The 13897-nt window shown below is 46.6% G+C and overlaps 1 protein-coding gene across 2 annotated transcripts in view; it reads left to right on the forward strand.

The window, feature by feature from the left end:
- The first annotated feature begins 687 nt into the window (after positions 1-687).
- MFAP5 (microfibril associated protein 5) overlaps positions 688-13897 on the forward strand; it is a 76805-nt gene continuing 63595 nt past the window's right edge. The window contains exons 1-2 of one of the 2 annotated variants that reach the window (XM_056532369.1): positions 688-821; positions 3650-3763. The gene's annotated coding sequence lies outside the window, so the exon portion shown is untranslated. The remainder of the gene's footprint in view (positions 822-3649; positions 3764-13897) is intronic. The other variant, XM_056532370.1, reaches the window with a different exon arrangement.

The following is a 13897-nucleotide window of genomic DNA, read 5'->3' on the forward strand; positions in this document are numbered from 1 at the left end:
CCTATATAAAGACCCTCCTGTAGGTAGTTTGTCCCCTATATATAAGACCCCACTGTAGGTATTTTGTCCCCTATATAAAGACCCCCCTGTAGGTAGTTTGTCCCCCTGTAAATGTAGCTCTGCTTCCCCGTCTGTAACATGACATCCTAAGGAGGAGCATGTGACCTATACGCCATTCTGCTTCCCCCATAGCCTTAAACTGCGTTCAATCAAGAAGCGTGGGCGCAGCAGAGAAGGCGGAGTAACATATGCTCCTCCCACAACGCTATGCTCCTCCCACAAAATTTCAGCTTGTGCGCAATCAATAAAGATTTACAGCAGTGGTTTTCAAACTTTGGACCCCCAGCAGTTGCAAAACTACAACTCCCAGCATGCCCGGACAGCCAACGGCTGTCCGGGCATGCTGGGAGTTGTAGTTTTGCAACTGCCTGGGGTCCAAAGTCTGAAGACCCCTGGATTACAGGAATGTTTTTTTTTAGCAAATTGTCCAATCAATACAAATCATAATAGGGGGAGATTTATCAAAACCTGTCCGGAGGAGAAGTTGCCCGGTTGCCCATAGCAACCAATCAGATTGCTTCTTTCACTTTTAACAAGGCCTCTGCAAAATGAAAGAAGTGATCTGATTGGTTGCTATGGGCAACTGGGCAACGTTTCCTTTGCACAGGTTTCGATAATTCTCCCCCCTATATGTCGTCGTATTTAACAATCTCGCCCCGAGCAGAAGGGCGACGACCCAGCGTCTAATGACTAGTGTGCGCTGTCGCCTGACATCACCCCAAAGGCGGCACTGCCTTGTTTTGTCAGACACGGTTGCTATGGTATGTGTGTCAGTGGGTGACTCTCCCAGCATGCACTGCTTCCTGCATGATAATACAAGCTGACGGGCTGAGGAAAAGGAAGGGGGGGCAGACATGGTGCATTGTTATCGGAGCGACACCCCCATAGGGTCACGGGGTCTAGAAAGACATTGCCTTTACAGATGTAGCAGAGCTGAGTTTGTCATTTTATGGTAATTCTCTGTGGTTCGACAGAAAAATGATGCAAAAGGACCTGCAGTCCTATGTAAAATCATGGATATCCGATACTGTGCTATTACCATGACCAACTCAGCACTGCTACAATAGTTTGTCATTTACGGTAATTTTTTTGCGTTCCTGCTGCAAAATGATAACGTCATGCGAAAGGATAATGTAGTGAATAGAATTGCAGTCCCATGTAAAATCATAGACATCACATTGTGATATTACCATGACAAATTCAGCTCTGCTACATTAGTTTGTCATTTGTGGTAAAAAAAAAAAAATTTGTGGTCCTGCTGCAAAAATGGTAAAGATCTGTGGAGGGATAATGCAGTGGATAGACCTGCAGTCCTATGTAAAATCATGGATATCAGATACTGTTCTATTACCAGGACAAACTCAGCTCTGCTACAATAGTTTGTCACTTATGGTCATTGTTTAGCGGTCCTGCCGTAAAATGATAACGTCATGCGAAAGGATAATGAAGTGGGTAGACTTGCAGTCCTATGTAAAGTCATAGACATCACATTTGACATCACCTTGACAAACTCAGCTCTGCTACATTAGTTTGTCATTTACGGTAATTCTTTCGGGTCCTGCCGTAAAATGATAACGTCATGCGAAAGGATAATGAAGTGGGTAGACTTGCAGTCCTATGTAAAGTCATAGACATCACATTTGACATCACCTTGACAAACTCAGCTCTGCTACATTAGTTTGTCATTTACGGTAATTCTTTCGGGTCCTGCTGCAAAATGATAACGTCATGCGAAAGGATAAAGAAGTGGGTAGATTTGCAGTCCTATGTAAAATCATAGACATCACATTTGATATTACCATGACAAATTCCGCTCTGCTACATGAACAACTCTCTGAATGAAATCGTCATTGAACTGTAAGTAGTTTAACATTGCAGTACATTGACGTGCCAGATGATATTCAGCTCTGCTACATTCCGGGACCACGACACATAGAACAGAGCGGATGTGTGATAAGACGTAGCAGGTTTACCTGCAGTCCTATGTAAAATGATAGAGGACGCATCGTGCTATCCTTATGACTTGTATCAACTGGCAAATTCAGCTCTGCTACATTCACAAACTCACCTCTCTTGCTCATGTTGTCGATCTAAACATGTCATTGACAGGAAATCTTATCGGGCTTACCTGCAGTCCTATGTAAAATTATTTAGACCACTTTGTGCTATCATAATGTCTCATGTCAATAGTCAAATTTAGCTCTGCTACATTGACAAACTCATCTCTCCTGCGCATGTAGTAGATCTGAAAGTGTCACTCATACAAAAAGCTTAGTAAGCTTACCTGCAGTCCTATGTAAAAACCAAACACCGTACACCGTAACATCGCCGTGATTTGTGTCTAAGGACAAGCACAGCTCTGCTACACCTGCTATTAGGACTTAGTACAACAACAGAATGCAGGACGCTCAACCACCCCCTATGCCAGTGTTTCCCAACCAAGGTGCCTCCAGCTGTTGCAAAACTACAATTCCCAGCATGCCCGGACGGCCTAAGGCTGTCCGGGCATGCTGGGAGTTGTAGTTTTGCAACAGCTGGAGGCACCCTGGTTGGGAAACACTGCCCTATGCTAAGGCTGTTCAGAACTACAAGTCTAAGCATGCCAGAGCTTCTAAAAAGAGGGAGAAGGCTGTCCGGGCATGCTGGGAGTTGTAGTTTTGCAACAGCTGGAGGCACCCTGGTTGGGAAACACTGCCCTATGCTAAGGCTGCAGAACTACAAGTCTCAGCAAGCCAGAGCTTCTAAAAAGAGGGAGAAGGCTGTCCGGGCATGCTGGGAGTTGTAGTTTTGCAACAGCTGGAGGCAGCCTGGTTGGGAAACACTGCCTTATGCTAAGACTATGCAGAACTACAAGTCTAAGCATGCCAGAACTTCTAAAAAGAGGGAGAAGGCTGTCCGGGCATGCTGGGAGTTGTAGTTTTGCAACAGCTGGAGGCAACCTGGTTGGGAAACACTGCCCTATGCTAAGGCTGTGCAGAACTACAAGTCTCAGCAAGCCAGAGCTTCTAAAAAGAGGGAGAAGGCTGTCCGGGCATGCTGGGAGTTGTAGTTTTGCAACAGCTGGAGGCACCCTGGTTGGGAAACACTGCCCTATGCTAAGACTGTGCAGAACTATAAGTCTCAGCAAGCCAGAGCTTCTAAAAAAAGGGAGAAAATTTGGGGAGTAAGGATGCGTTCACAGACCCGTCCCGTTCTTCTCCCGTAAAAAAAAAAACGGACTTAAAAAAAACGGACAATAACGGATGTTATCCGTTTGTATCAGTTATTGTTTAGTCCTTAATAAACCCCCCCACCAAAAAAAAATGCTCAAAAGTAAAAAGGGATCAAAAAACGGATTCAAACGGATGGCATTAAAGGCTCATCCGTTTTCCATAGACTTCAATGTTAAATTTACTGTATTCGTTTTTACTGTATCCGTCAAAAATTCTGCATGTGCCGTTTTTTCTGCCGTCAAAAACAAAAAAAACGGAAATGAGAGCAGACGGGTACAAAATGATATAAACGGATTGTAAAAAAAATCACATTGAACTGAATGGGATTTTATAAAAAAAAATAAAAAAATAAAAAACGTTTTTTAATCTGTTTACAGCCTGCAAGAACAGAACCGAAGCGGGGATAAAAAAAAACAAAAAAAAACGGGGACAGACGGTCGTGTGGACGCACCCTAAGATGGAATGCATATGAAAACAGAGAGGTGATCTGGGTGAGATGATATATGAAGGACTACAAGTCCCAGAATGCTGACAATGAGGCAGGCACAGACTGCATGCACTAGGGGGGCACAGCAGCAGATGTTGGTGACGTGTCCCTCCTGCCCTGATGACGTCATCGCTGGATGCTGCTGCAGGAGAGGCGTGGCTGTGAGCTGCAATCTGATTGGAGGAAACCAGGAAACCTCGCCCTGTGCCCTCCTCCTCCTCCCTGCAGCCATCATTGCAGCATTGCTGCCCCCCTCCCTCCTACACCACAGCAGATCAATGCAGGGCACTGCAGCCCAGGTATTTATGCCTTGTGCAGGGGGGGTGCCCACACTGCTGCAGACCTGTGCCCAGGTGATGCACTGGGTATAGATGGTATGTACAGGGAGGGGTATCTTCAGGTCACACACATGATGAGTGGGGGCTGCCAGCTGGATGCCCCCACCCTCCATCCGCCCTATTGTGTGTGTCAGCATAATTATAGCACAGTTTTTAGATTTATTTCAGAGGTGGCACAGCGGCCTCTGGTGTCAGATCGTGTGTACTGCAAGTCCTGGAATCTTATTGCGTTATAGATTAGCCATATAATACACTGCTCAAAAAAATAAAGGGAACGCTAAGATAACATCATAGATCTGAATGGATGAACTAATCGTATGAAATACTTTCGTCTTTACATAGTTGAATGCGCTGACAACAAAATCACACAAAAATTATCAATGGAAATCACATTTATCAACCCATGGAGGTCTGGATATGGAGTCACACTCAAAATCTAAGTGGAAAACCCCACTACAGGCTGATCCAACTTTATGTAATGTCCTTAATACAAGTCACAATGAGGCTCAGTAGTGTGTGTGGCTCCACGTGCCCTTATGACCTCCCTACAACGCCTGGGCATGCTCCTGGACTAAAGCATCCGCCAACTCCTGGACAGTCTGTGGTGCAACGGGGCATTGGTGGATGGAGCGAGACATGATGCCACAGATGTGCTCAATCGGATTCAGTTCTTGGGAACGGGCGGGCCAGTCCATAGCATCAACACTTTCCTCTTGTAGGAACTGCTGACACACTCCAGCCACATGAGAACTAGCATTGTCTTGCATTAGGAGGAACCCAGGGCCAACCGCACCAGAATATGGTCTCACAAGGGGTCTGAGGATCTCATCTCGGTACCTAATGGCAGTCAGGCTTCCTCTGGCAAGCACATGGAGGGCTGTACGGCCTCCCAAAGAAATGCCACCCCACACCATTACTGACCCACTGCCAAACCGGTCATGCTGGAGGATGTTGCAGGCAGCAGAACGTTCTCCACGGCGTCTACAGACTCTGTCATGTCTACCACATGTGCTCAGTGTGAACCTGCTTTCATCTGTGAAGAGCACAGGGCGCCAGTGGTGAATTTGCCAATCTTGGTGTTCTCTGGCAAATGGCAAACATCCTGCATGGTGTTGGGCTGTAAGCACAACACCCACCTGTGGACATCGGGCCCTCATACCACCCTCATGGAGTCTGTTTCTGACCATTTGAGTGGATACATGCACATTTGTGGCCTGCTGGAGGTCATTTTGCAGGGCTCTGGCAGTGCTCCTCCTGCTCCTCCTTACACAAAGGCAGAGGTAGCGGTCCTGCTGCTGGGTTGTTGCCCTCCTACGGCCTCCTTCACGTCTCCTGATGTACTGGCCTGTCTTCTGGTAGTGCCTCCATGCTCTGGACACTACGCTGACAGACACAGCAAACCTTCTTTCCACAGCTCGCATTGATGTGCCATCCTGGATGAGCTGCACTACCTGAGCCACTTGGGTTGTAGACTCCATCTCATGCTACTACTAGAGTGAAAGCACCGCCATCATTCAAAAGTGACCAAAACATCAGCCAGGAAGCATAAGAACTGAGAAATGGTCTGTGATCACCACCTGCAGAACCACTCCTTTATTGGGGGTGTCTTGCTAATTGCCTATAATTTCCACCTGTTGTCTGTTCCATTTGCACAGCATCATGTGAAATTGATTGTCAATCAGTGTTGCTTCCTGAGTGGACAGTGTGATTTCACAGAAGTGGCATTGACTTGGAGTTACATTGTGTTGATTAAGAGTTCCCTTTATTTTTTTGAGCAGTGTATTTCCCTGCAGCATGGCGTACCCTATATAAGACTCCCTACATCATCATGGTGGTCTCCTCAAGAAGACTCATTACCTTCACAGATATTCATTGTTTCCATTCAGGGGCAGAGAATGTGTCTAGATCTAGTTAGGCTGGGTCCACACTACGTTTTGTCCCATACGGGAGCGCATACGGCAGGAGGGAGCTAAAACCTCGCGCTCCCGTATGTCACCGTATGCGCTCCCGTATGCCATTCACTTCAATGAGCCGACCGGAGTGAAACGTTCGGTCCGGTCGGCTCATATTTGCGCCGTATGCGCTTTTACAACCGGACCTAAAACTGTGGTCAACCACGGTTTTAGGTCCGGTTGTAAAAGCGCATACGGCGCAAAAATGAGCCGACCGGACCGAACGTTTCACTCCGGTCGGCTCATTGAAATGAATGACATACGGGAGCGCATACGGTTACATACGGGAGCGCGAGCTTTTAGCTCCCTCCTGCCGTATGCGCTCCCGTATGGGACAAAACGTAGTGTGGACCCAGCCTTACATTGTATCATTTGTGCTATCAGCATTGAGTCCAGTACAGGTGTGTGCAGCTGCTGTGCTTAGTTAAAACTGACTGACACACTGTAACAAACTCTCAGCTACAGTGTGTGAACAGGCAAGAACAGATACATATAGACCTGGTAGATATTTTCTTCTTTTTGACCTTACTAAATGTGCGGCCTTTTCCTGCTGACCTCTGACCTCAATTGAATTCCTTGCCCTGACCTGTCATACACTTTACTGTGATTGTATTAGAGTAATTGCAATGTGTTCTCTTACTAAGATTCCTCTGGGATTTTACCTTCACGTCCTCAGGGTCCATCTGACGGCTGCTAGACGACTCTGTCCTCAGGGGAAATGGCTGAAAAGCTTTTTACAAGGTGGCTATACCAGACAGCACACAAAACAGCCTCTCATATCTGGGTGGGGCCTATAGCTATAGTCATCCTGATCCTCCTGGTTCATGAATATAAAGCCAGGGCTACAGTGAAGACTGACATACATTCATTCAGGCAGTAGGTGGCGCAGTGACTGGTGCTGGTATAATGTATCACTGGGATCCTAGGTCCAGAGTCTGTATGGGGTCAATGTCTTCTTCATGCTTCAGGGTCTGTGGAAAGCTGAGTGATGACCCATATGGGTGCTGTAATGGCTGCTATTACTCTTTGTCATCTAGACTCAGATAAAAAGAATGATGAGGATATTGATAAGGAGGTATAAGGGGCTGGTGGGTGGATGTGAAGAATCTGGGAGGTGCAGATTATCTGGGAAGGTTATTATAACCTGTAGATTATCTATGTGACCTGTTCTACTACAGATAATGATTCTTACTCTACTGGCTCTGTAGCCTCAGGACCTGCAGCTCCTAATTAAAGGGGTTGTCCAGCAAAAGAAACATCCTGTGTATGGTGTCAAAAAGTATAATAAAGCAACTCACTAATACAATGTTATTAGCCAAACTGCGCAGATCATTCCATATCAGCTCTGAATGGGAAGCTTATATTACTGCTCATTAGATTTTTAGATAGCAGAAAGCATTTCACAATAAAATATAATAATCAGTAATATGAACTCTCCCTCTACACATAAATGGTTTTATGCTGAGCAAACTGGAAGGGAGGGGGGAGCAGACTACATTCACAACTTGTGACAGGACATCACAGCTACAAGCCAGACAGCTGAGCTGATAATGAAAAATCTTTGCATATTATATTAGTAAGTAGCTTTATTATACTTTTTGACACCATAAACAGGTTTTCTTTCACTGGACAACCCCTTTAAGTCTATGGCAGGACAACGGAGAGTATTTGGGGAAAGGGATTGTTGTCTACTCATTTGGCTTCTGGTTACATAATTGTGAACTCCTCAATCTCTCTGATCCTGTACTGCAGTGTCCTGGATTGGCCAATCCTCCCCCCCGATTGGTTATGCCATGTGTCTTATATTCATCTCTGGAGGGAGGGGCTTGCAGGTCGGTGCCAAGTTGGTGTAAGAAACCCCCATGTATTGGATACCCTAGAAGTGATATATTCCAAATTGCTGTGACCCCCAGATTTATCATTACAAATCTAATCTGTATAGCTGCATGTGGGCAATACATTTAAACTCTTTAGATATGTGGCAAAATAACTGACCTCTTACAGACCTTCATAGATTAAGAGGGTCATGGGGAGAGGAGAATAGGGTGGGGCCATAGAGGGAGGAGCCATAGAGGGTAGGAGCCATAGAATGAAGGAGGGAGGGACTATAGAGAGAAGAGGGAGGAACCATATAGAGAGAGGAGAGGTAAGTAGGGAGGAGCCATAGAGAGAGGGGAGAGTCATAAAGAGAGGAGAGAAGGGAGGAACCATAGAGAGAGAAGCCATAGAAAGATTGAGGGAAAGTAGGAGTAGTCCTAAAGAGAGGAGGGAGGAGCCAGAGAAAAAAGTAAGACAAGTGGGAAGAGTCCTAGAGACAAGAGGGAGGAGCCAGATAGAGAAGATAAGACGCCATAGAATGAAAAAAGTGGGAAGAGTCCTAAACAGAGAAAGAGTACAGAGAGGCAGATAAAGAAGAAGGGGTAAGTAGCCATAGAGAGAAGAAAGAAGGGAGAATATAAAGACAAATGGGAATAGTCCTGGAGAAGAGAGAGAAACCAGATAGAGAAGACATTGTGAGAAGCCATAGAGAGGACAACAGGGAGGACCTGTGGTGTCCCAGCACCAGAGTGTGTCCTGTCAGGTAGGCCCTGCTGCTCAGGTGATGCTTTAATATTTGTTATGATCTTTGTCTGTTAATTTATATTGTGTTTCACTGTACCTTTAAGAAATGTACAAGATATTGGTGAGAAGGTATGATGCAGAGTACCCATGTGATCCTGGTTGCCCAATGGGAGGCTCCCCCTAGCTAGGCCATATGTAGTGTAGGGGGAGGAGCTATTCAGTCTAATTTCAGAGTTCAGTTGTTAGTTGTTGGAGAGTGTTTGTTCAGTGCAGAGCTCAGTGTAAGCTGCAGTGTGGAGAAGAGACAGCAGGAGTGTGAGGTGATTCAAGGGAAGCTTAAATCAAATCTTCAAGCAAACAACCACACCATTCTGCAAGTGTTCCCCAGACAGGAGGATTCAGAGATTCCTAATTGTGAGTTTAATACCCGGTGAGTCGAAGGGCCACACAGAGATAGTTCATACCCTGGCGGTGTAGCGTTAGTTGGAAACTATCAGAACTCTAGTCAGTGTGGGAGGCCTCAGCATTAAGTCTAAAGTTATAAGCACAGTATTACACGTCACAGGAAGTCTACAGGGCTCCCAAGGGTTACACTGCATCTCCTCTACTCTAATCTGCATTGTGAGGATTGTAACATCTACCCCTGCCTCAGTAAAGACAGTTATCCATAACCTGGGATTGGTGCCCAGGAGAAGCTGTCCTATTCTCAGACCATGTAGGTTAACTGTGCCCTGGCGTCACGATCATACCCATACATCCTGCACACAGTACCCCCCAAATTTGGCCCGGAGACTCATGGAGGGAGGAGAAGTGGGAGGAGTGTAAGAGGCAGAAGGAGCCAGATAGAGAAAAAAGAAAAAGGAGTGATGAAGAAAAAAGGGAGGAGACAAAGAGAGAGGAAAGAAAAGTCACAGATAAAGATGAGGAAACATAGAGATAGAAGAGAAGTCATATTAGAAGAGAGTAGGGAGCCATAGGGATAGAGAAGAGAAGAGGGAGCCATAGGGATGGAAAAGAGGGAGCCATAGGGATGGAAAAGAGAAGAGGGAGCCATAAGGATGGAGAAGAGGGAGCCATAAGGATGGAGAAGAGGGAGCCATAGGGATGGAAAAGAGAAGAGGGAGCCATAAGGATGGAGAAGAGGGAGCCATTGGGATGGAGAAGGGGGAGCCATAGGGATGGAGAAGAGAGGAAATAGCCATAGGGATGGAGAAGAGACGAGGGAGCAATAGAGGTGAAGAAGAGAAAAGGGAGCAATAGAGATGGAGAAGAGAGGAGGGAGCCATAGGGATGGAGAAGAAGGGGGAATTATGTAAAGAAGAAAGTGTTGTGGAGCAGTCATATAGAGAGGAAAGGATGGAGGAAGACATAGAAGCAAGACAGGAATGATGTTCAATAGACAGATAAAGGAGGAACTCTGAATAAAAAAGTGGGAACTGTAGGGAGGAGTCAAGTAGAAAGGAGAGTAGGGAGGAGCCTTACAGGGAGGATCCATAGAGAGAGGATGAGCCAATGAGAGGAACAATAAGAGGAGGGTCCCAGAGGAGAGGAGAGAGAGAAAAAAAGCTGAAGAGAAGGGGAAAGCTGCACATTTCTATGCAGTCTGGGTGAGTCTGTGACTGATTTACCAATCTGTACCTGCTAAAATGGCTTCTCTAAAAGCTACATCTTACAGTTAGCTATGAGGAAGTAGGAGGTGAAGACCATAAGAGGCTGAGAGGGAGAAAACACAGCTGCCCTAAGGCCACTTTGTAAGGCTGCATTCACACCACGTTTTTGTAATACAGTTCCCTTATCAGGTTATTGATGAAAAAGAGGTTCCTAAACTGTATCAAAACGTGTGTACAAATGTTTACCCGTATGCAGGTTGAAAAATGATGTCCGGTTGCATCCGATTTTTAAGAAAAAAACGTATACGTTTTTAACTTTTCACTCCATTATGAATAAAGTTTTACTTGTTTGATTGAGATAAAAAAAAATAACTATGCAAAGTCAAAAACCGTACAGTGCAAACTGGACGGAACCGTACGCACATACGATTCTGTACTGTTCCCATTGACTCCCATGTTAAAAAAAACTGTTTACGGTTTAATACGGTTTTTCACCTGGACCAAAAACCGTGGTAGGCTACAGTTTTGGGTACGGGAAAAAAAAACGGACAAAACCGTACAAGATGCCAAACCGGATTACACCGGATACATCATTTGGCATACGGTTTTTAATGGAGGGTCAATGCATACGGTTTTCAATACGGTTCCGTACGGTTTTCACATTGAAAACGTTTACGGGGACTATATTGCAAAAACATGGTGTGAATGCAAGATATTCTTTTAAAGGGGTATTCCGGGCAAAAACATTTTATCCCCTAACCAAAGGATAGGGGATAAGATGTCTGATCGCGGGGGTCCTGCTGCTGAGACCCCCGCGATCTCCCTGCAGCACCCGCATTCTATGCGGGTCCTGAATCTCCAGTTTCGGAAACCTCCGGGACTGGAGATGTGAAGTCGCGCCACGCTCCCTCCATTCATGTCTATGGGAGGGGGCATGACAGCCGTCACGCCCCCTCCCATAGACATGAATGGAGGGGGCGTGGCGTGACATCACGTCCCCAGTCCCGGAAACCCGGAGGTTTCCGAAACTGGAGATTCAGCACCCACATAGAATAAATGTTCCGAATAAAATGCCCGGAATATCCCTTTAATAATGAAACCATTGCTGCTGCCATGACAGGATGAATATTTGGTTTGCATCCAACTGAACAGGAAAATTCTGGGAGGAGCATTGTGAGGAGAATCAACCAATCAGGGATAGTCCTCAACGCTGCTGATTGGCTCTCCTCGTGAGGCTCCTCCCAAGAGTCCTTTTCAGTTGGATACAGTCCTCCGGTTCAGAAGAACACTTTTCATGACAGTAGGACTAATTCTTTTATTAGCTTATTATGTCTCTGGGAGGAGCATTGTGAGGAAAATCAACCAATCAGGGATAGTCCTCAACGCTGCTGATTGGCTCTCTTCGCGAGGCTCCTCCCAAGAGTCCTTTTCAGTTGGATACAGTCCTCCGGTTCAGAAGAACACTTTTCATGACAGTAGGACTAATTCTTTTATTAGCTTATTATGTCTCTGGGAGGAGCATTGTGAGGAAAATCAACCAATCAGGGATAGTCCTCAACGCTGCTGATTGGCTCTCTTCGCGAGGCTCCTCCCAAGAGTCCTTTTCAGTTGGATACAGTCCTCCGGTTCAGAAGAACACTTTTCATGACAGTAGGACTAATTCTTTTATTAGCTTATTATGTCTCTGGGAGGAGCATTGTGAGGAAAATCAACCAATCAGGGATAGTCCTCAACGCTGCTGATTGGCTCTCCTCGCGAGGCTCCTCCCAAGAGTCCTTTTCAGTTGGATACAGTCCTCCGGTTCAGAAGAACACTTTTCATGACAGTAGGACTAATTCTTTTATTAGCTTATTATGTCCTAAAAAAAAAAGCAGATGGCCCCTTTAACTTTGGGTATTTTTGAATGAATAAGAGAAGTTTGTTTCTTCACCACTAGATCTGCCTGTTCAGTCTCCACATGTAAACACCTGCACCGAGGCGGAATCGCTGCAACCACCAGGCCGTCTGCCATCTCACGCTCCGCTACACATATTGTGGCCTCTACTAAAACAATTGCTCATTATTACACTGTACGCCAAGGGAAAACTTTAATTGAAACTAGGAATTCACATTTGATCATCTTTCCAACTAGATAGAATGTCAAATAATTTTCTACATCCTTTTCTTTATACAAGTGGTCCCTCAACATACCATGGTAATCCGTTCCAAATGGACCATCGTTTGTTGAAACCATCGAATGTTGAGGGATCCGTGCAATGTAAAGTATAGGACAGTGGTCTACAACCTGCGGACCTCCAGATGTTGCAAAACTACAACACCCAGCATGCCCGGACAGCCGATGGCTGTCCGGGCATGTTGGGAGTTGTAGTTTTGCAACATCTGGAGGTCCGCAGGTTGAAGACCACTGGTATTGGAGGTTATACTCACCTGTCCCCGCCGCTCCGGACCATCACCGCTCGTCACCGCTGCCCTGGATGTCGCCGTCCATCGCTGTCGCCGCGTCCCCGAGGTGTCCCTGATGCTCCGGCAAGGCCTCTGCTTCCCCGGCATCCTCGCTCTTCGTCGCCGCCATCACGCCGTACGCACGCTGCTCCTTTTGGATGACGGGACAGCGTGAGCGCGACGTGATGATGCCGATGGAGAGCACCGACGATGCAGGGGATCCCGAAGAGGACGCGCCGGAGCCCCGAGGACAGGTAAGTGATCGTCACCGGAGCACACGGGGCACTGTAAACGGCTATCCGGTGGCAGCTGAAGCAGTCTGCGCTGCCGGATAGCCGTTTATGCGATGGCCCCGACATACAAAAGCATCGTATGTTGATGCTGCCTTCAACATGCGACGGCCTCTGAGAGGCCATCGCATGTTGAAATGATCGTATGTCGGGGTCATCGTAGGTCGGGGGGTCACTGTATTTAGTGCAGTGTTTCCCAACCAGGGTGACTCCAGATGTAACAAAACTACAATTCCACATGGTGACCTGCACATCGGAGTCGGTGGGGCTGACTGAGAATTTGTGTGTTTTACGGCTGGTTTCATATGCTAATTTAAAATAAAAGCTGTTGCCGACCTCTACCTACTTAAAAGTGTAAACTGGTGTCCTGCCTCTTTATTTCAGGGGGGAAGGGCCTGGTTGGGTACATTAGGAGCTGGCAGGGTCTCGACAGTCTGGAGGGCCAGGCTGTGCTTAACTAACCTGCCCCCTGACTGATGAGCCAGAAGTGAGGATTCCCCTTAGGCCCCTCTCCCATGTTTTTCTCCTTCCGCCCCACTTCTCTGTTGGTTTTTCCCTTGGAGGGGGTGGGTTATTAGGGGAACCTGTCCAATCCCCTGAGGGCTTATTTTCCCGGGCTACTAGCCCCTCCCCAGGTACCATATAGCAGCCCTGGCGCCTTTTTCCTGCAGTCTCATTTACAGTTGTTGGTGTATGGATTCTGAAGTCACAGCGGGTGCTTAGAGAAGGCAAAGATGTGGTCAGTCTGGTGGGCGACCTGTACATCGGAGTCGGTGGGGCAATACCGCACGGATTTTGATGGAGAATTTGTGCCTTACGGCTGGTTTGATATGCTAATTTAAAATAAAACCTCTACCCACTTAAAAGTGTAAACTTGTGTCCTGACTCTTTATTTCAGGGGGGAGAGGCCTGGTTGGGTACATTAAGAGCTGGCAGGGTCTCAG

Source organism: Hyla sarda, chromosome 7 (assembly GCF_029499605.1).
Source record: "Hyla sarda isolate aHylSar1 chromosome 7, aHylSar1.hap1, whole genome shotgun sequence".
Classification (NCBI taxonomy): domain Eukaryota; kingdom Metazoa; phylum Chordata; class Amphibia; order Anura; family Hylidae; genus Hyla; species Hyla sarda.